Here is a 22,573-nt window from a genome sequence, read left to right on the forward strand (position 1 = left end):
GACAGTCCGACGGACATGTCCGGCAAAATTTGACTCGGACCGCCTATTTTAAATTTCGGTATAGAACGACTGTCCGAAAATTATTTAGTATAAACAGAAGTCAGTTGAAATGGTGTCTCTGAAGTATTACGCAGTTGCTGAACTTGGCAAAAATGTGAACTGTAAAATGTAAATCTTATAGCAGGAAATTATGTTTACTTTAAAAATTCACATTAATGTGCGTTCCTGCAAAATCTTGTTCGGTGCAGCTTACTCGCAGTCCTTGTTGGTCCGAATGTCCGGCCATTTTTTTCAATGGTTGCGATGTCTGATTTCTCTCTTGGAATAATACAGGTGACAGCAAATGTACGTCATCCTCCTTGTGAAATTTGACAACTGTACAGTGATTAAATGTAGTAGTGTCAACCCCTGGTTTTGGAATGTAACAATGCACTCTAAAGATGTCAATGAATTAATGCAGTGTCCTACAGATTCTCACACTTATCGTACAGATACAGATGTATCTATTATACCGTAAATGATCAAAAAAAGTTCTGGTTATTTTTTGACACAACACAATACAGACAATGAGACTTTCAACCTGTTCTTGTCAAATTTATACACATATCACTGATGTTTTACTCATTCACACATTAACACACATTTAAACTCTCAAAGACTGGAGCAGGTCATTATGGGTATTCAGGGGTGATTGATGAGTTAGTCACAGATCTTCAAGCTATTTTATTGTATATATTGAGATTACATTTTTAATGTAATTGTACATGTATATTGGGAGATAATATGGCAAGAAATGGTTACCAAGTCAACAGAATTAAACAGATATTATTGCTCCAGTGTATAAATTATTTAAATGGCCTGTAACATTTTTGCATTGTGTGTATTGTTGCATCCCTAAATCAAATTTTAGAACGTTTCCTGTTTTTCTTTCATTTTGTCACTTGTTCATATACTGTACGTGCATCCAGATCTATATATATGTATGTATAATCAGTTATACATGTATTCACACATGAAATTTCAAGTTGTTAGTAATATGTTCAGTCATTGTTATATTTGCAGAGAGATTAAAAAAGTGAAATAAGTGAAAAGTTTATTGTCACTGCAAATATTTTTACTTTTCCAATATATATGTTACGGGTTAATTACAATTCTTAAATCACATGTCTATTGCTAGCCCATACAACACATTGTAATAAACATGAACATACACAGCAGATCTATTGTGCTTTGTCGACTCATTTCACATCCTAAACAGATCTAGATGAGATATAAAATATTCTAACAGGGATGTTAATTTAATACAAATTTATACCTCACAAGAGTTTTCAGTGGGACGGAGAACTGATGACCTAACATCATTGGTATTAAATGAAATTGAAATACCTTACTAGTGATAATGATAAAATGTGTGTTGATTTAGTGCACCATGTTTGTGCAGTTGACTTCTAGAATCAGCATTTTGTAGTACAATGCTTTTTGTAATGAATGAATATTGTGGATCTTTTATCTGTGTCAAGGACTGAGTGTCACATATATGTACACTATATATTATAGTAACAACTCAATGTTTGCCCCTATGCAAAATTTTGTTCTGATCTATATTACTGCTTTACAGTTCTAGAACTATTCTGTAAATATTCCAAACCAAAACTGTTTTGTGCCCATTCCAAACTAGTGTTCTAGAACCGTTCGGTGACCATTCTGAACTAGCTTAGTGTTCTAGAGCCGTTCTTTGACCATTCTAAACTACAAGTATTCTTGAACTGTTCTGTGACCGTTCCAAACTAAGTGTTCAAGAAATGTTCGAAAATTTATCAATCGGTTGATGCTATTCGATTATTCTTATTAATTGACTAACATATGCAATATCCGTCCGATTCACATCACTGCTAATTGATGCGAGTAATATACCTACTTACACTTCCATATAAAATGTATTTTGATGTATTGAGAGTTTTAGACAACACACAAAGATATACTATGACAAATTTATATGGTGTAATGGATTCCGGATCTTTGACTTCTAAATTGCCTGGAGTACTAAAATATAAACGTATACCAGTAGCAAAGTAGTGCCACACGGACGGGGACGCTAAATTTTGTTGCAGACTGCCTGTTGGTAAGAAAATTAAGGGTCACCGTAAAGAGGAACAGCTCCATTTGAATTGGAAATTTAGGTATGGCAATACTAAATGTATGTAAATGAAAATTGATATGTACTGATGTTGCAGTCCCAGAATCTATACCAAGATATGGAACAGTTCTGGAATTGTTCTTCAATGTGTGGTATATGAACTTGAGACAATCATGCTTTTGAACTAAATTGTTCATATGCTGTTTTTAACTCATTTACCCCTGAACAGTAACATTGAACTCTTCCAGGCTTTGAATTAGAAGGGTTCAAAGTTGTCTTCAGGGGTAAATGAGTTAGACAGACATGTACAACGTAGCTATATGTAGCTCACTGCAATCAGATTGCCTTGGTCTGGTGATTGATTAAAAGAGGATTTGTTGTGATTAATTCAGATACATGTTGAGTCTAACACGACAAAACATTTTAAGGGGAGATAAATATTTCTGGTAAACAGGAAAATGACACACAAAAAAAAAAACATAAAAAAAATAGAAAAAATAAGATGCATTATTTTTATGGGTGACTATCGCCTACAATTTTAACTATTGCAATACTATTGCTATCGAGGGAAACACTTTTGCGATAGTTTACCTATTGCAGAATATAATTTCAATAGTATTGTGATAGTATTGCACTCTGGATCCGATTACAATTCGGTCGATGAATTGGCCGCCATGACGTACATGGATCCGATTACAATTTGGTCGATGAATTGGCCGCCATGACGTACATCTAGTGCAGTATTGGTTCAGAGTTACTTCCCTTTAACTGTTAGGGTCAGTACCAACTCCAACGCAATGAAGATCGTGATTGAGAACATTGTCGGTGTTTGCGTTTGGATTGAAAAGCATGGAAAAGTGACATTTTATAATTATCGTGACTGTTAGCCTGTTACTGTATGAAACCTCTGTGAGTACATGATTTTAGTCCAAGTTACAGAAAAATATCTGACTATTGAAACTATCGATAGTTTGGCGTACTATCGGCGATTGCTATTGACTTTTTGAAATTGCCATTGATTGATCGAGTTGAGAGGCATATATTGCAATATCGATAGTCACATGTATTGTTACACCCCTAATTATTTTTCATTTTGTTGTGATGAAGGCCTAGGGTCACTCTTTTTCTGAAGAGTGACCTTAACCTTCATTCCAGGTCACATGGATCAAATAAATAGATTTTTTTTTAAAATATATCTTGTCAAATAATTAAAGAAACAAGAGGCCCAGAGACCTGAAATTGGCATGCTTTAATGAGAGACTTTTCACTTTCAAGTTCACAAAGCTAGGTCACTGAACATCTTCACACAACATCTCAATAAATGAAAGGCTTCAAGATATTTTTTCCTCTTCTCTATTTCTACAGTGTTGTATTGTACCAAAAGTCAGATGATTGTTAATTTTGATGTCTCTTTTATCACTTTGATTAATGAATGATCATGAATATGTAACGTGCATGGGGTGGATAAAGTACAATTGTCATTTTAAGACAGAGTTCCACTACTTAACCTATAATTCACACTTTTTGGTGACAATAAATATTCCAGATACCTAGATCTCCTTATCGGTAAAATAAAAAAATTAACTGGTGTTCAAAAATAATATAGTAATGCGCTCTGTGGATGGATACTGTGTTCTGCAGATGGTGGATATTTGGAAGGCTTCGACATAATTAGGTAAGACATTACACTGACTTGTTTAATTACTATATAATTAAATGCATGGAATTTTGAGGGGATTCCAAACCTTGTTAGGGTTTGATTCTAGGCAATTGAAAATTGACCCTGTGATTCTTTCAATTGCAGATGAAATGGACGTTAGTTTGACTCGACCAGTTGACGGATCTCTACGTGATTTCAGTAGAGACACCGTGGTAGAATCCAGCCAGTCTCAGACATTAACAACAGCTACCTCCTGTGAACCAAAAGCCAAACGTACGAAAGAAAAACAATCATCAGATGTATCTGAACCCATTACTTGTGACATATGCTCCAAAGTGTATGAGCGTATTGACTCGCTAACACGACACATGAAGAGTCACGACCCCAATCTAGTGCCATGTAGTACATGTCATATGTATTTTACTTCACAAATCTTGCTGGATAACCACAACAGAAATGCTCACTCAGAAAAGTATCTATGTACGATGTGTGGGAATGTGTTCCGGAGGAAATACTCGTTAATGAGCCATATGAGGTGTCATATACCCCAGGAGGAGGCTAAATACAAATGTCCCGTCGAAAAATGTGGAAAGGTTTATCATTCAAACACGACTTACAGCGATCATATAAATGGACATACCGGTGCTAAACCACACACCTGTACAAAATGTGAGAAAGCGTTCAGTTCTGTCTCGTCTTGGCGAAACCATAAACAACACTGTGTCCTCGGGAAAGTGGAAAAATGCAAAGATTGTGGAAAAGAATTCTCCAGCACAGGGTCTCTGAACAATCATGTGAAGGCCGTGCACCAAAATACAGAGTACAGATGTGAGTGTGGGAAGGTGTACAAGTACCCAAACGGCCTCCTCAATCATCGATTTAGAAAAGGACATACTCAGTGATTAGTCTATACCAACTTTCATGCTGACTTATTTCACATTATTTCTACAAAACGACCTATTTACAATGATTTATTTTCGTGATCTACGCATTATTATTCCAATGGAATTATGTTTGAATCAATTTCATAGTTATTTATTTTTCACCATTTTCTTTCACCTGCGAAATACATATAAATAATAGCATGCAAAAATAAGTTTGTTTACGGTAACATATGCATGGAGAGTAAATGTTCAATTTGGTTAAAATTATTAGGTCTTCTGACCTGAATGGTCAGGATGACCTATATGGTCATCATGCACCGTCTGTCGTGGTGTGCAGTCTGCCATTTGCTGTGCGCCGTGCAATGTGTGTAAACTCTTCATTTAAATGACTTCTTCTCAATGACTGAAAGGCCCAGGATACTCATATTGGGATGAAAGGCTACCAAGTTTGTTGAAATGAATGACCTCGACCTTTATTCAAGGACACAAGGGTCAAAAAGGCTAAAATCTTTAAAAGACTTCTTCTCCAGAACTGAAAGGCCCAGAGTACTTATATTGGGCCTGTGACATGCTGGGATAAAAGGCTATCAAATTTGTTCAAATTGATAACCTCGACCTTCATTCCAGGTCACATGGGTCAAATAGGCTAAAATCCTTAAACGACTCTTGTAAATAACTAAGAGGCCTAGAGACCTGATATTGGGCCTGTAGCAAAATATACTAGGATAAAGAACTACCTAGTTTGTTCAAGTGAATGACCTTTATGTACTTTTAAGGTCAAAGTCATGAAATATTTTGGAAACTTGCAGCTTTAAATAAGGGGTATGTTGTATTGCTTTAATTGTTAGCCACTAGTATACTTTGACTATGTTATTTTGTGTCAATAGTCATCAAATGACCGTTAAGGCCCATGGCCCTCTTGTTAAAAGAACAATATAATTCCAATTTCTAGTTAGTTAATATTACAAAAAGTAATTTGTTGTTATTTTCTTTTTTGGTTTATTGATATCACTAAATTACAGTAAATCATCTTAACTTCGAGACATATAATATATAAATTTTTGCATAGAATCTTATTTCATTATTTCGCTGGAGAGTTTGAATACCAATTCAAATAAATCACAAATAATTGTATAACATGTATAGACAGTGGTTAGTATGAACTTTTGATCATAAACTATGTATTAGTGAATGTGTTAAAAATAACAGACACAAAATATATACAAAATAATGTTGTTTACAGTATACACAAGTAAAATGTTTTTACCAGTGTACAATGTATAATGTACATGTATATATCAAATTGTCACATTCCAGAAAATGTATTTATCAAATTGTCACATTCCAGAAAGTATTTCCTGTTGATAATGATATAAGCATTATATAATTATCTATCATTGGTTACAGGAAGTTAATTGAACAGTTGGTTTTTTTGGCGAGGATCACCTCGCCATTGTGTTCCTGGTTGCAAAATTCTCTTACAGTCAATTTCCTCAATATGATTGGCTTAGAAATTGCTCGCAGATACTAGCGCTCCTAGCGGCAGTGTATTCAACAACTTTGATTTTACCGGGAATTTTAAATAGCAAATTTTGAATATGAAAGTTACTGATATAAGCGTATCTGTAACGTTGAAATAGGAATAGTATATTACGGCTTTTATATCCTTACTATATACACTATCCAAAAGATCTTCTGTTTGAAAATTTTCACCTGAATTATTTACAAAGTATCTAGACTTTTCGTTCCCAAAATGGTGTTTACAATGAATGAAGACGTTTCGTCCCAAAAATGCTTCGCTTCGAAGCTGGTTCCCCCCAGTCGTTTACTCCCTATTAGTGACAGTTATCCCGCAATGGAAAAAAAATGAAATCAATATTTCACCTCGAACATCAAAATTGATACCTTAATGAATTTTGTAATTTGAATCAAATTTGTCTCGGAGCAAATACATTTCATGGCGAAATGGAAATGCATTTATCACGGCTGTGTTATGGCACATGGCGTTCATCCGGAACTACAATGGAAGAAAGACAACTCTAACAAAATTTTGGACAAATTTGGTCTACTGATAAAATAGTACGTGACAGACGGTGAACATTTTGTAAATGTCCAAGGTGGCGTAATCTTAAAACTAACGGCAGTTAATAAGGTATGAATATTTACCACATCCATAATTATCGATAATTTTATAAGCACATGTATAAATATCAGATTATATCCATATACTAAAGTACGTTCAGAGATTACCACTAAACCATACTTTTAAAACATTTTAGTTATTTTCACCACAGGAGCTTGACGTTCTGATCATATATACATACAGCATATTCATTAAACTAGGTAATACGAAGTAAATTTTTGGCCGAATGACATAAATCATATATGGAATGTTCATATAACTCGAAGTGATATTTTTTGGACTACTAGATCGACGAAAATGCCGATTTCTTTTTCATAATTCTTCCGTAATACGGCACTTAAAAAGCTGTTTCAATCTGTAACAAATGTAGAGAAATTAATTGTTAATTGTTTAGCAATTATCCTGAGTTATATTTTACCAACAAGCATCAGAAATTAGCAATCAAAACTTACATAAACATATTCCCGACTCTCACTTGCATTGTGTGATCACTCGAACGGAACTAATCTCTACCACCTGGCACAGTCTTAGAAATGCAATCGCACAAAAGCCCACATGATCACTGTTTTTAGTGCGATTACATCTTAGGGTGTGAACAATGTTAGTTTTTTTTAACTTTTCACTCAACAAAATAGACTTTACGCTTTTCATGATCAGCACCATCATTTTCTGTATAACTTATTAATTTACCACTGTACCCATGCATACGTGTGTATATTTATACTTCTTTGTGCACATTATATAACAACTACTATATTACAAACAATTTATGAAGGACAAAACTCTTACATGTAAGAACAGGAGGACTGAAGAACAGCGGGAATTAAACTTCAATAATATTTCCTCTATGCTGGTATTGGTATTTATGATTAAAATGTTTAATTATATGATATTAGCCTTTCAGTAATTACTCTGTTAACACATTTATTGTTTCCTTATGTTTTACAGAATGTCAGCATGCATGTATCATTTCAACTGGAAACAGTCTAGGAGAAGAATTGTGTGAACAAAAAGAAGTAATTTTCAACTGTGGAAGCTTAATATTGTAATAATTATCAATCCGAAAAAATTACTATCATCATCTTCAAATTCCTTATTGTGAATTTAACTGTAATATGATTTAAGCATATACCTGACATTTGTTTATATTCTATGACATGTACATGCTTGAAATGAAATGAAATGAATAAATAAAAGATAATTTAAATTTAAAACACAATATGACATTAGCTGGTATTTTTTTTGTCAAAAACATTTTAAGCTTATCGTTCATAACACACTAATCATCACCTTCGAGACAATTTAATGAAAACAATTAAACATTAATTTGTATAACACAGGTCGTCTTATGTTTTCCCCGCCTTGGCTATCAATGTATTAATTTTACCTTTTTTTCGGTCACCACATGAACTGCCTTTAAATCAATCACACCAATGAGACATACATTTACTGCATTCATTATAACACTGTAAGGCAATTCTGCAAGATCAGCGAACATTGTTGATTTACCTTGAATATCTACATGCACAGTATGGTACCATATGTAACAGGAGAGGAGAAAATGTAGCGGCAAGACCGGGATTCGATCCCGGGACTCTCCGAACACTAGCTAAGTGCTCTACCGTGCTCTACCTTGTCATCGATAATCGACCCAGTCCAGTCCCGCTACACTCCTCCCTCCTTTTTTGAATACATACGAGACCCTTTCAAACACCACAACCGTTGGTTATTTAGTTGGGTGCCAATTCTGTAACAGGAGAGAAGAAAATGTAGCTCTTCCGACTGAGCTACCTGATCACCGATAATCAACCCAGTCTGATCCCGCTACAAATATTTATCTGGTTATTTTATCTCCCTTCCTATTTTCAATCTACCTTTATGACTTAGAATCTTATCTGGTGGAAAAGAATATTTTGTCTTAAAATCTCGACAAATTATGCACACTGTGATTGTTGCAAGCTAAACTACGTATCCGCTAGCTGATTGCTGTTGATTGTTAATGATATCAAACACACTAATTACTTATTGTGCCAATGTAAATATATTCTACTCTTTTCAAATATTCCTGATTACTATTCATGTGTAATATCTCAAAACATTGACATGTGCACGGAGTACGGCGGACCAGACAGCCGATGTTTTGGACATCTGCTAGATATTTCAGTTTCAGGTTACGGTGGCCAATAAAAGAAAACAAACACAATGCGGTTTTTTCATATGTTATATCTTCTAAATACAACACTTTTTGTGCAAGTTGTCAAGCATTTATGGGGAATATTTTGCATTGAAATTGTCACCTTCATACATCGGTTTTGGGACTCCCTGGACATTGTATTTTCCCATTATGTGATGCGCAAAATATACTGATAGTAGATTTTTTAAGCATTTTCAGCCCTAAAAAGTACCTGCGCAAATTATACAAGTTTTTACGGTATATGATATTGGAATGTATCCCAAACTTTTTATCATATTATTTGCCAATAACACTGTTATGATATCAGAAATATTTGATGGTCTACAACAAATGTTACCTGAATTTTAACAATATTGCATAACATGGAAATTAGAACTTAATATCAGAAAGATAAAAATTGTGATATTCTCAAGACGTAAATCGGTACCACAACACCAGTTGATGTTATGGAATACAGAATTAGATTTATAAGAATTGTTTACATATCTAGGTACAGAACATAATGTTAATGGTAGCGTTTTTAAAGAAAGGGAAAAAACCTGCTGAACATACAATTAAATCGGTGTTTGCTATTTATAAGAAATAAAGGAATGTATCTCTTCCTGTTCATCTTAAACTGAAAATATTTGATTCACTTGTAATGACAGTTTTAGTATACTCATCAGAGGTATGGGGATTTGAAAATAAAAAAATGTTGTAGAAAAATTCAGTTGTAATTTTGTAAAACAATCCTGAAGTTAAGAAAGTGTACAAACAATTTCATGGTCTATGGTGAGCTAACAAGTTATCCGGTTTGAATTGAAGTTCGGATACAATGTATATCAATCAACTTGCTGTTTTACAAAAGAATAGTTACAAAACTTGTTAAAAGTAGACCAATTGACCAATTTATTCAAAAATCACGTGGTGATATTGATAAGTCTTCTAGAGGACAGACATATTCTATATTTAAGACATTTTGTCATAGAAAAGTACGCCTCTTGTCTTTCTCTGCTGCAAACGATACTTGTTAACTGATACTGTGGTCCCTGGAACTTGATGACAATTGTCATCAAGAATGGATATTTTCATTAACATCAAATTAACAAGGAAAATGCTGAATGTGTTATAAAATCATTTGACATATAACATCATAGGAAATATTAGAATAGGCTTCCAAGATTTTAGTATTTGTCTCTTATTTTACACCTTGGTGTCCAAGGAATCCTCAAAAGTCCAAACTGGAAGGAACACCAGCCAAATTTATTTCTTATTGTACAAAACTACAGTAGTATTGACCTTAAAAATAAATTTCTCCTATCATCAAGACCGAGCCATTTAGTACTTTCAGTACTTTGATTTTCATTTTCATGTCTGATTAAAAATTGTTTAACATAAACCGACTTTATATATCTGTTACTTTTTTTCTGCAATTTTCTCAGGGTATAGACATAGTTCTCTAAAGGGAACTGTTAGGTTCAGTTCTCTAAAGGGAACTGTTAGGTTCAGTTCTCTAAAGGGAACTGTTAGGTTCAGTTCTCTAAAGGGAACTGTTAGGTTCAGTTCTCTAAAGGGAACTGTTAGGTTCAGTGTTTTTGACAACATTTTGTGACATACTTATTATTGTCGTTGGTGTTCTCTAAAGTGAAAACATATTAGGTTAGGAATTAAATGACACGAGCAACATTTCTTGACGTATATATGATATGCTTGTTGGTGTTCTCTAATTGAGAAACATGAGGTTAAAAATTGGATGACTTGAGAGAAATTCATATGATACATTGACCAGTTGGTGTCCTACTCATTATATGTACTATATATACTATAATGACCGTAATTGTATTAGTGGTGTTCCGATTAATCGATTTAGTCGACGTCGCCTCGTTTGCTCTGGAAAATCGATTAATCGATCAATGATTTCTGTAATCGATTTCAAAATGACTAAAACGAAAAAAAATACGAGGTACAGATATAAGATGAGAAAGACTTCGAGGCACGCCGCTTTCCGGTGTGCAGCAATATAGTGTTTACAATGTATCTGTAACATGATGTAACGCGGTTTCTGATTGGTTACTGGATACGTTTCCGGTGTCGCTGCAAGCGCTTCAGCTTCCAGTAGCAACATACGATGAATGAACATGGCGACAAATACGACAGACGAACTATACGATCATCCGGGGGCAAAACGTTCCCGTGTGTGGAATTTTTTTGGATTCAAAAGAATAAAGGACAGCTGTCCTCCGAAACTAGACATGGAATTTGTCTTCTGCAAAAAGTGTGGAAACAAATACAAATTCAATAGTAAGTAGAATCGTCGGAACGTGTTTTTCCCGGAGTTTTTATAATTACTGTAGATCTATATTTGAAATTTTAAAACATGTTAATTTATTGCAGAAATTCTGTATTCTTCACAAAATAGTCAATAATTTTGCGGTCTAGTGGTGAACTTCAGTGACATCGTAAATATCCTATATTAAGATTAAGGAAAATGAAAGTAGAACCACGTTGTGCTCTTGTTTCTAGTCAGTCAAGTACTCTGAATATTTAGTTTTCAGTTGTTGATCAGTTTATTTAATTTTGTTTTATGTCATTAAAATGACAAGTCATTAACTTTCTTTAGAGTTGATCTTGTTATGTCAATTTGTCAACACATTCATAGTAAAATAATTAACACAAATATCTTGAAATATTTTGAAAACAATTTATTCAATGAATCATTAATTCATTATAAAATTAAAAAAAACAAAGCACATACAAATTATCGGATACAAAATGGTATAAAAGAATACATATTGCATTATTGGCAACCGTATACATAACACACAACAATTTGAAAAAGAAAAGAAAAAAGCAAACAAGAACTTTGATTTTTGTAACATGCAAGCCCGACAGAGCAAACAAAATTAATCGATCATTAGTCGATGATCGATCGTTTTAAAAGGATGATGATCGATTGTGAATTTATGAAGTGATTCCCAACACTAAATTGTATGATATTCACTGTAGACATGGCCGGCAACACTGATGATGATAATAATCCCAATTTGGGTACGTCAACGGCAGTAAAATGTCTCTTTAATTGACCAAGAAAACACATATACTGACATGGCGGCTTGAGACACAAATTTTTCAATTCGCGATTTCAAAGGACTGCATTGAGCAAATAGATAGTATTAAGATATAAAGTAAAACATAAAGGTAACTTTGTTTTATGCCAAACTTTCATTTTGATTAGACTGAAGTGTTGGGGCGCATGTAGTTGTTTTTGAGCCACTCATTAGAACCCTGACATGTTTATCGTAGGACACCACATTTTTCTGATGTCTCAAGATACCTAGTGACATTTATACAGCATGATATATCTTGTATTATATACCAAATTAAAGTTAGATTTTCTGTCTATAGATTGATAGTATTCCCATTGTCATATTCAGTTTGTTAATTATCATTTTTTTTCTAAAACATAATCAACTATTAATAAGTGAAACTGGCATTCAAACCGATAAAATTTCTGTTATAAAAGAGAATTGAATGCATTATCCTTCTAAAACAATTTCATACTCAAATACTTTACTTGGTGATTTCTATGATACAACTATGTTACATTGTGGTTATTTATATGATACAACTATGTTACGTTGTAGTGATTTCTATGATACAACTATGTTATGTTGTAGTGATTTCTATGATACAATTATGTTACATTGTAGTGATTTCTATGATACAACTATGTTACATGTAGTGATTTCTATGATACAACTATGTTACGTTGTAGTGATTTCTGTGATACAACTATGTTACGTTGTGGTGATTTCTGTGATACAACTATGTTACGTTGTAGTGATTTCTATGATACAACTATGTTACGTTGTGGTGATTTCTATGATACAACTATATTACGTTGTGGTGATTTCTATGATACAACTATGTTACGTTGTAGTGATTTCTATGATACAACTATGTTATGTTGTGGTGATTTCTATGATACAACTATATTACGTTGTAGTGATTTCTATGATACAATTATGTTATGTTGTGGTGATTTCTATGATACAACTATGTTACATTGTAGTGATTTCTATGATACAACTATGTTACGTTGTGGTGATTTCTATGATACAACTATGTTACGTTGTAGTGATTTCTATGATACAACTATGTTACGTTGTGGTGATTTCTATGATACAACTATGTTAGTTACGTTGTAGTGATTTCTATGATACAACTATGTTACGTTGTGTGATTTCTATGATACAACTATGTTACGTGTGGTGATTTCTATGATACAACTATGTTACGTTGTAGTGATTTCTATGATACAACTATGTTACGTTGTGTGATTTCTATGATACAATTGTATTTCTATGTTACGTTGTGGTGATTTCTATGATACAACTTTGTTACGTTGTAGTGATTTCTATGATACAACTATGTTACGTTGTGGTGATTTCTATGATACAACTATGTTACGTTGTGTGGTGATACAATATTTACTTGTGGTGATTTCTATGATACAACTATGTTACGTTGTGTGATTTCTATGATACAACTATGTTAGTTGTGGTGATTTCTATGATACAACTATGTTACGTTGTGGTGATTTCTATGATACAACTATGTTACGTTGTGGTGATTTCTATGATACAACTATGTTACGTTGTGGTGATTTCTATGATACAACTATGTTACGTTGTGGTGATTTCTATGATACAACTATGTTACGTTGTGGTGATTTCTATGATACAACTATGTTACATTGTGGTGATTTCTATGATACAACTATGTTACATTGTGGTGATTTCTATGATACAACTATGTTACTTTGGTGATTTCTATGATACAACTATGTTACGTTGTGGTGATTTCTATGATACAACTATGTTACGTTGTGGTGATTTCTATGATACAACTATGTTACGTTGTGTGATTTCTTGATACAACTATGATTTCTATGTGATTTCTATGATACAACTATGTTACGTTGTGGTGATTTCTATGATACAACTATGTTACGTTGTGGTGATTTCTATGATACAACTATGTTACGTTGTGGTGATTTCTATGATACAACTATGTATATGTGGTGATTTCTATGATACAACTATGTTACGTTGTGGTGATTTCTATGATACAACTATGTTACGTTGTGGTGATTTCTATGATACAACTATGTTACATTGTGGTGATTTCTATGATACAACTATGTTACATTGTGGTGATTTCTATGATACAACTATGTTACATTGTGGTGATTTCTATGATACAACTATGTTACGTTGTGGTGATTTCTATGATACAACTATGTTACGTTGTGGTGATTTCTATGATACAACTATGTTACGTTGTGGTGATTTCTATGATACAACTATGTTACGTGTGGTGATTTCTATGATACAACTATGTTACGTTGTGGTGATTTCTATGATACAACTATGTTACGTTGTGTGATTTCTATGATACAACTATGTTACGTTGTGGTGATTTCTATGATACAACTATGTTACGTTGTGGTGATTTCTATGATACAACTATGTTACGTTGTGGTGATTTCTATGATACAACTATGTTACGTTGTGGTGATTTCTATGATACAACTATATTACGTTGTGGTGATTTCTATGATACAACTATGTTACGTTGTAGTGATTTCTATGATACAACTATGTTACGTTGTAGTGATTTCTATGATACAACTATATTACGTTGTGGTGATTTCTATGATACAACTATGTTACGTTGTAGTGATTTCTATGATACAACTATATTACGTTGTGGTGATTTCTATGATACAACTATGTTACGTTGTAGTGATTTCTATGATACAACTATGTTACGTTGTGGTGATTTCTATGATACAAACTATGTTACGTTGTGGTGATTTCTATGATACAACTATGTTACGTTGTAGTGATTTCTATGATACAACTATGTTACGTTGTAGTGATTCTTGATCTTATGTTGATTCTATGATACAACTATGTTACTTGTGTTACTATGTTACGTTGTGGTGATTTCTATGATACAACTATGTTACGTTGTGGTGATTTCTATGATACAACTATGTTACGTTGTGGTGATTTCTATGATACAACTATGTTACTTGTGTGATTTCTATGATACAACACTTGTATGATTTCTTAATTGTTGTGTAGTGATTTCTATGATACAACTATGTTACGTTGTGGTGATTTCTATGATACAACTATGTTACGTTGTGGTGATTTCTATGATACAACTATGTTACGTTGTGGTGATTTCTATGATACAACTATGTTACGTTGTGGTGATTTCTATGATACAACTATGTTACGTTGTGGTGATTTCTATGATACAACTATGTTACGTTGTGGTGATTTCTATGATACAACTATGTTACGTTGTAGTGATTTCTATGATACAACTATGTTACGTTGTGTGATTTCTATGATACAACTATGTTACATTGTAGTGATTTCTATGATACAACTATGTTACGTTGTGTGATTTCTATGATACAACTATGTTACGTTGTGTGATTTCTATGATACAACTATGTTACTTGTGTGATTTCTATGATACAACTATGTTACTTGTAGTGATTTCTATGATACAACTATGTTACGTTGTAGTGATTTCTATGATACAACTATGTTACGTTGTAGTGATTTCTATGATACAACTATGTTACATTGTGGTGATTTCTATGATACAACTATGTTACATTGTAGTGATTTCTATGATACAACTATGTTACATTGTAGTGATTTCTATGATACAACTATGTTACATTGTAGTGATTTCTATGATACAACTATGTATGTTTACGTTGTAGTGATTTCTATGATACAACTATGTTACTTGTGTGATTTCTATGATACAACTATGTTACTTGTTGATTTCTATGATACAACATGTTATTGTAGTGATTTCTATGATACAACTATGTTACGTTGTAGTGATTTCTATGATACAACTATGTTACGTTGTAGTGATTTCTATGATACAACTATGTTACGTTGTAGTGATTTCTATGATACAACTATGTTACGTTGTAGTGATTTCTATGATACAACTATGTTACGTTGTAGTGATTTCTATGATACAACTATGTTACGTTGTAGTGATTTCTATGATACAACTATGTTACATTGTAGTGATTTCTATGATACAACTATGTTACATTGTAGTGATTTCTATGATACAACTATGTTACGTTGTAGTGATTTCTATGATACAACTATGTTACGTTGTGGTGATTTCTATGATACAACTATGTTACGTTGTAGTGATTTCTATGATACAACTATGTTACGTTGTAGTGATTTCTATGATACAACTATGTTACATTGTAGTGATTTCTATGATACAACTATGTTACATTGTGGTGATTTCTATGATACAACTATGTTACGTTGTGGTGATTTCTATGATACAACTATGTTACGTTGTAGTGATTTCTATGATACAACTATGTTACATTGTGGTGATTTCTATGATACAACTATGTTACGTTGTGGTGATTTCTATGATACAACTATGTTACGTTGTAGTGATTTCTATGATACAACTATGTTACGTTGTGGTGATTTCTATGATACAACTATGTTACATTGTAGTGATTTCTATGATACAACTATGTTACATTGTGGTGATTTCTATGATACAACTATGTTACGTTGTGGTGATTTCTATGATACAACTATGTTACGTTGTAGTGATTTCTATGATACAACTATGTTACATTGTGGTGATTTCTATGATACAACTATGTTACATTGTGGTGATTTCTATGATACAACTATGTTACATTGTGGTGATTTCTATGATACAACTATGTTATGTTGTAGTGATTTCTATGATACAACTATGTTACATTGTGGTGATTTCTATGATACAACTATGTTACGTTGTGGTGATTTCTATGATACAACTATGTTACATTGTGGTGATTTCTATGATACAACTATGTTACGTTGTGGTGATTTCTATGATACAACTATGTTATGTTGTGGTGATTTCTATGATACAACTATGTTACATTGTGGTGATTTCTATGATACAACTATGTTACGTTGTGGTGATTTCTATGATACAACTATGTTACGTTGCTATGGTTACATTAGTAGAATTATGCAAAGTCCTAATTCTGGCCACAATCAAGATTCTCTACAAAAGGACATGTACTATATATATACAGTATGTGGAATATCATAGTAATGTGATCATTATGGTTATATATTGATAACAGTGATATAAAACCTAAAGGTACATTTCTCAATCTTTTACATTCAATTGGAAAATGACTGTAAGGATACATTCTTCCATATATACATTATTTGAATTAGGAAGACTTTGCTTTGAGAACCAACTGCGAGGTAGAAATCTCCTATAAGTGCACATTCTTCATGCAAAACTCTTGTAGATATGTAATCTACAGACAAAAAGTCACAAGATTTCCAGGCATAAACAAATACATAACATATGTAATAAATATGTATACCAAATATATATAGGTATGTATTTCATATATGAAACATTTGGAATTCATATTTTCTGTTCATTTTCAATTTTAGAGATGAAGGATGAGTCATTCGCTATTGACGGTTTATATCACACAGGAGAAGATGACGATGTAACAACAACAAAGGAGCATTCGTGTAATAAATGTGGGTACAGTTCACGCTTCTCGTACAATCTCAAACGGCACCAACGAACACAGCATTCTCTAGTGAAGTCACCAACAGAGGAGTATATCTGTGAACAGTGTGGCTCATCCTTCAAATCCAAATATGGAATGACTCTTCATAAAAAATCGGTCCATCAGAACACATTCAAGTACGAATGCACTAAATGCGACAAAAAATACAATACGCTCTGGAACTTCAGAGGCCATAAACATAACATAGTCTTTAAGGAGAAGTGTGGGCGATGTAATGCTACATTTCAGTATAAAACTTCACTCATGAAACACAAGAAAGTTTGTCACAGAGATACAGATAAAAGTAATGAGGATTATCGTTGTGAGCATGTCAACTGTAATGCAGTATTCATATCAATAGATGCATTACGGGAACATACCTATGGTGAGCATGATGGTCGGCGTCTCGAGTGCATCAGATGTGGATCTTCCTACAAATGGAGATCAAGCTACAACTACCACCTTAAAAAGTGCCATGTATAGATAGCGATTTTGTTCACCTGGAGTTGCAGGTTGCAACTATTCAAATTACATTTAAATCAAATAAAATATTGCATGATGACTTTATGCCCTCTATTATTTTCACATTATAATTTTATTCCCTTCTTCATTTCAGTACATAGTTTACGGGGTAGTTTACATCTGAAACATTTGGTGGTAGATATTTTCTGAAATTTAAAATGAAATCATATATATGAATTTACTTAAGCAAATATTTCCAATTATTAATTTATATGCTCTAGAGAGAAAATGAGAAGATAAAAACCAAGGTGACAAGTTTATGCACATATATATAGGTTATTTGCATTACTAGAAATGTGTGCAGATGCATTCACAGTCGTGTTAAAATCTGTCCCTAAATATACATGTAAAGAAAAAAACCTCACTATATATATTTCTCCATTCTATTTTATAATTAGAGCATCTCAACATCGGGGCTTTTTTATGGTATGGGCAGCCATATATATTGGCCGCCAAATTCATCATTTGTTTTTCAACTACATGTTACGAAATAATGCTTTTCTATTTGAAATATTTTGTACATCTCTATGATGGTAGTTTTCTATTGTTTTAGCTCCAGTTACCATTGTAACTATCCAGAATATGGATACATAGTGAATGTGAAATTTTGGTTATTTTAAATAGGTGTGTTTTTGATAGTTTTTCTCTTAAAAAAGTCAATGCATTGAAGGCAATCTTAATATTTATTGGGAATATGTAAAGGCTGAAGATACATTTTTAGTAGAAATATCAGGTTTGTTATGGATTTGCTCTATGATTTCTAGATGAAAAACTTGACAAAAAAAGGTCATAATATAAATGACCAATTGATGTTACCTTAATGTATGCATATTTTGGATGGTAACCTTGGCGACTACAATCGCAATAATTCAACAATTTAATTACTAAATAACATATTAAGACATTCAACAAAATTGGGTACCAAAAGGTGCCATAGTCCATTTGCCACTATTCTAACATCATGAACAAAGATGGATGATTGTTTGTGTTGTAGAGAGGTAGCACGTAAATGTTGATCATATTGAGGTACTTTAAAGTTAGGTTGATTTAAACAACAGGGATATTTATCTGTCATCATTCGTACAGTCAAGATCACATGACCATTTAGTTCTATAAATGTGGCATTGATTTTCATTGCTTTGTTCAATAAATTGTAAAGCCCCTTTTCTTGTCATTATTTGATTGGACCGTATATTTATAGGGCAATACAGAATATTGACTTGCAGAGTATTCCATGTACCAAGAGTTGCATTGCGAGATAAGAAATTATTAATGATGGGCGAAAACCATAAACAAAATTCCTCATACAAATGAGATAAAAATGCAGAAGCAGAATTTGTGGCGAGAAGAGCTTTTTCTAAAGGCAACATTAACAAGCCACCCAAGGAGATTCCCTTCCAATGCAGTCCACATGTGGCACCATCTAAGGGAAGAACAGCCATTTTCATTCATGTGTGACATCATTGGAAGAGAGTTTGAGGGTAGTACTCCACTGAGAGACCACATGACCAGTCATGTAGTACTCCACTGAGAGACCACATGGCCAGTCATGTAGTACTCCACTGAGAGACCACATGGCCAGTCCTGTAGTACTCCACTGAAAGACTACATGACCAGTCATGTAGTACTCCACTGAAAGACCACATGGCCAGTCATGAAGTACTCCACTGAGAGACCACATGGTCAGTCATGTAGTACTGCACTGAGAGACCACATGGCCAGTCCTGTAGTACTCCACTGAAAGACTATATGGCCAGTCATGAAGTACTCCACTGAACTATATGGCCAGTCATGAAGTACTCCACTGAACTATATGGCCAGTCATGTAGTACTCCACTGAAAGACTATATGGCCTATAGCCAGTCATGAAGTACTCCACTGAAAGACTATATGGCCAGTCATGTAGTACGCTACTGAAAGACTATATGGCCAGTCATGTATACGTAGTACTCCACTGAAAGACTATATGGCCAGTCATGAAGTACTCCACTGAAAGACTATATGGCCAGTCATGTAGTACTCCACTGAAAGACTATATGGCCAGTCATGTATATGTAGTACTCCACTGAAAGACTATATGGCCAGTCATGTATATGTAGTACTCCACTGAAAGACTATAAGGCCAGTCATGTAGTATTCCACTGAAAGACTATATGGCCAGTCATGTATATGTAGTACTCCACTGGAAGACTATATGGCCAGTCATGAAGTACTCCACTGAAAGACTATATGGCCAGTCATGTAGTACTCCACTGAAAGACTATATGGCCAGTCAGACTATATGGCCAGTCATGTAGTACTCATATGAGAGACAAATGCAATCTAATCCGAACATGAAATTACGCAATGTGTATGACAAAATAATTCTGAGAATGTAGACTGTATTCATCAAATCAACTGCAACTATAAGATTAAAACTACAAGCATTTATATCTTTAAATTAATGAACTTATCACAAATATGTATAAAAAAACGATTTTCCAAAAACCAGTTTTGACACGTCAATTACTCTATGGGAGTTAGAGCCAACAATCCACTGAATTGCAGATGGCAAAAACCTACACTATTTTGAATAGAATCATATTCAGTGATTGTGTATTATTTAATGATAGTTGATACTACTGTGGGTTGCTGCACACAGAACAATTGGTGCCATAAAATATTAATTACAACACATTTTCTAAAATCTAATATAGTCTTTCAAACCATTAGTAACACATTTGGATTAGTGTTGTCTTTTTGTTTAACACATTTGGATTAGTGTTGTCTTTTTGTTTAACACATTTGGATCAGTGTTGTCTTTTTGTTTAACACATTTGGATGAGTGTTGTCTTTTTGTTTTCAGGAATGCCCAGAGTGTTCTTGTGTGACATATGTGGGAAGGATTATAAGTGTCAATCATCGCTGTGGCGTCACAGTTTGATACACAAAGAAAAGATGTTTTGGTGTGACCAGTGCGATGAGAAGTTTACATGTAATCTGTACCTGCTGAGGCACAAAGTGAGGCACTCGGAGGACAAAAACTTTGTGTGTGATGTGTGTGGCAAAATATTCAAACACCAACAGTCACTGAGAAGGCACAGGAATGTACACATAGAGGGAGACAAGTTTAAGTTTGTCTGTGAGGTATGCCAAAAAGTATATGACCGGAAAGATATGCTGAGGGAGCACATGAAGAGTCACCAGGACAAACAGACATGTCCCATGTGTTTCAGAAAGGTGTTCCATCTGTCACAACACCTCCAGATATGTGGGAACACAAAGACTGTGAAATGCCATGAATGTGACAAGCTGTTTAAAACCCAACGTAACCTAAAAAATCACATTAAATACACGCACCAAATCAGGGGTCTGTTCGAATGTGACATATGCAATGAAATATTCAACTATCCTGGAACTCTAGCTAGTCACAAGAAAAAGAAACATGTAGATTAAGTGGATTGTCAGTCAGGCACCAGGGGAGTTGGTTTGATTTCCACTCTGGACATTCAGGTTTGATTTCACTCTGGACATTCAGTCAGGCACCAGGGGAGTTTGTTTGATTCCTCTCTGGACATTCAGTCAGGCACCACGGGAGTTTGTTTGATTCCTCTCTGGACATTCAGTCAGGCACCACGGGAGTTTGTTTGATTCCTCTCTGGATCTGCTCCTGCTTAGCATTCAGTCAGGCACCACGGGAGTTTGTTTGATTCCTCTCTGGACATTCAGTCAGGCACCACGGGAGTTTGTTTGATTCCTCTCTGGACATTCAATCAGGCACCAGGGGAGTCTGTTTGATTTCACTCTGGACATTCAGGTTTGTTTTCACTCTGGACATTCAGTCAGGCACCAGGGGAGTTTGTTTGATTTCACTCTGGACATTCAGTCAGGCACCAGGGCAGTTTGTTTGATTTCCTCTGGACATTCAAGTTTGATTTCACTCTGGACATTCAGTCAGGCACCAAGGGAGTTTGTTTGATTCCACTCTGGACATTCAGTCAGGCACCAAGGGAGTTTGTTTGATTCCACTCTGGACATTCAGTCAGGCACCAGGGGAGTTTGTTTGATTCCACTCTGGACATTCAGGTTTGATTTCACTCCGGACAATCAGTCAGGCACCTGAGGGAGTTTGTTTGATTACATTACATTCCGGACAATCAGTCAGGTACCTGAGGGAGTTGGTTTGATTTCACTCTGAACATTCAGGTCTGATTTCACTCTGGACATTCAATCAGGTACCAGGGCAGTTTGTTTGATTTCACTCTGGACATTCAGGTTTGATTTCACTCTGGACATTTAGTCAGACACCAGGGCAGTTGGTTTGATTTCACTCTGGACATTTAGTCAGACACCAGGGCAGTTGGTTTGATTTCACTCTGGACATTTAGTCAGACACCA

At 34.1% G+C, this 22,573-nt stretch overlaps 1 protein-coding gene across 3 annotated transcripts in view; it reads left to right on the forward strand.

Annotated features, from left to right (window-relative positions):
• The window catches only part of LOC138306316 (uncharacterized), a 49,046-nt gene that overhangs the window by 6,094 nt on the left and 20,379 nt on the right, over positions 1 to 22,573 (forward strand). The gene's annotated exons all lie outside the window — the stretch shown is intronic.

This window comes from Argopecten irradians, chromosome 13 (assembly GCF_041381155.1).
Source record: "Argopecten irradians isolate NY chromosome 13, Ai_NY, whole genome shotgun sequence".
Classification (NCBI taxonomy): domain Eukaryota; kingdom Metazoa; phylum Mollusca; class Bivalvia; order Pectinida; family Pectinidae; genus Argopecten; species Argopecten irradians.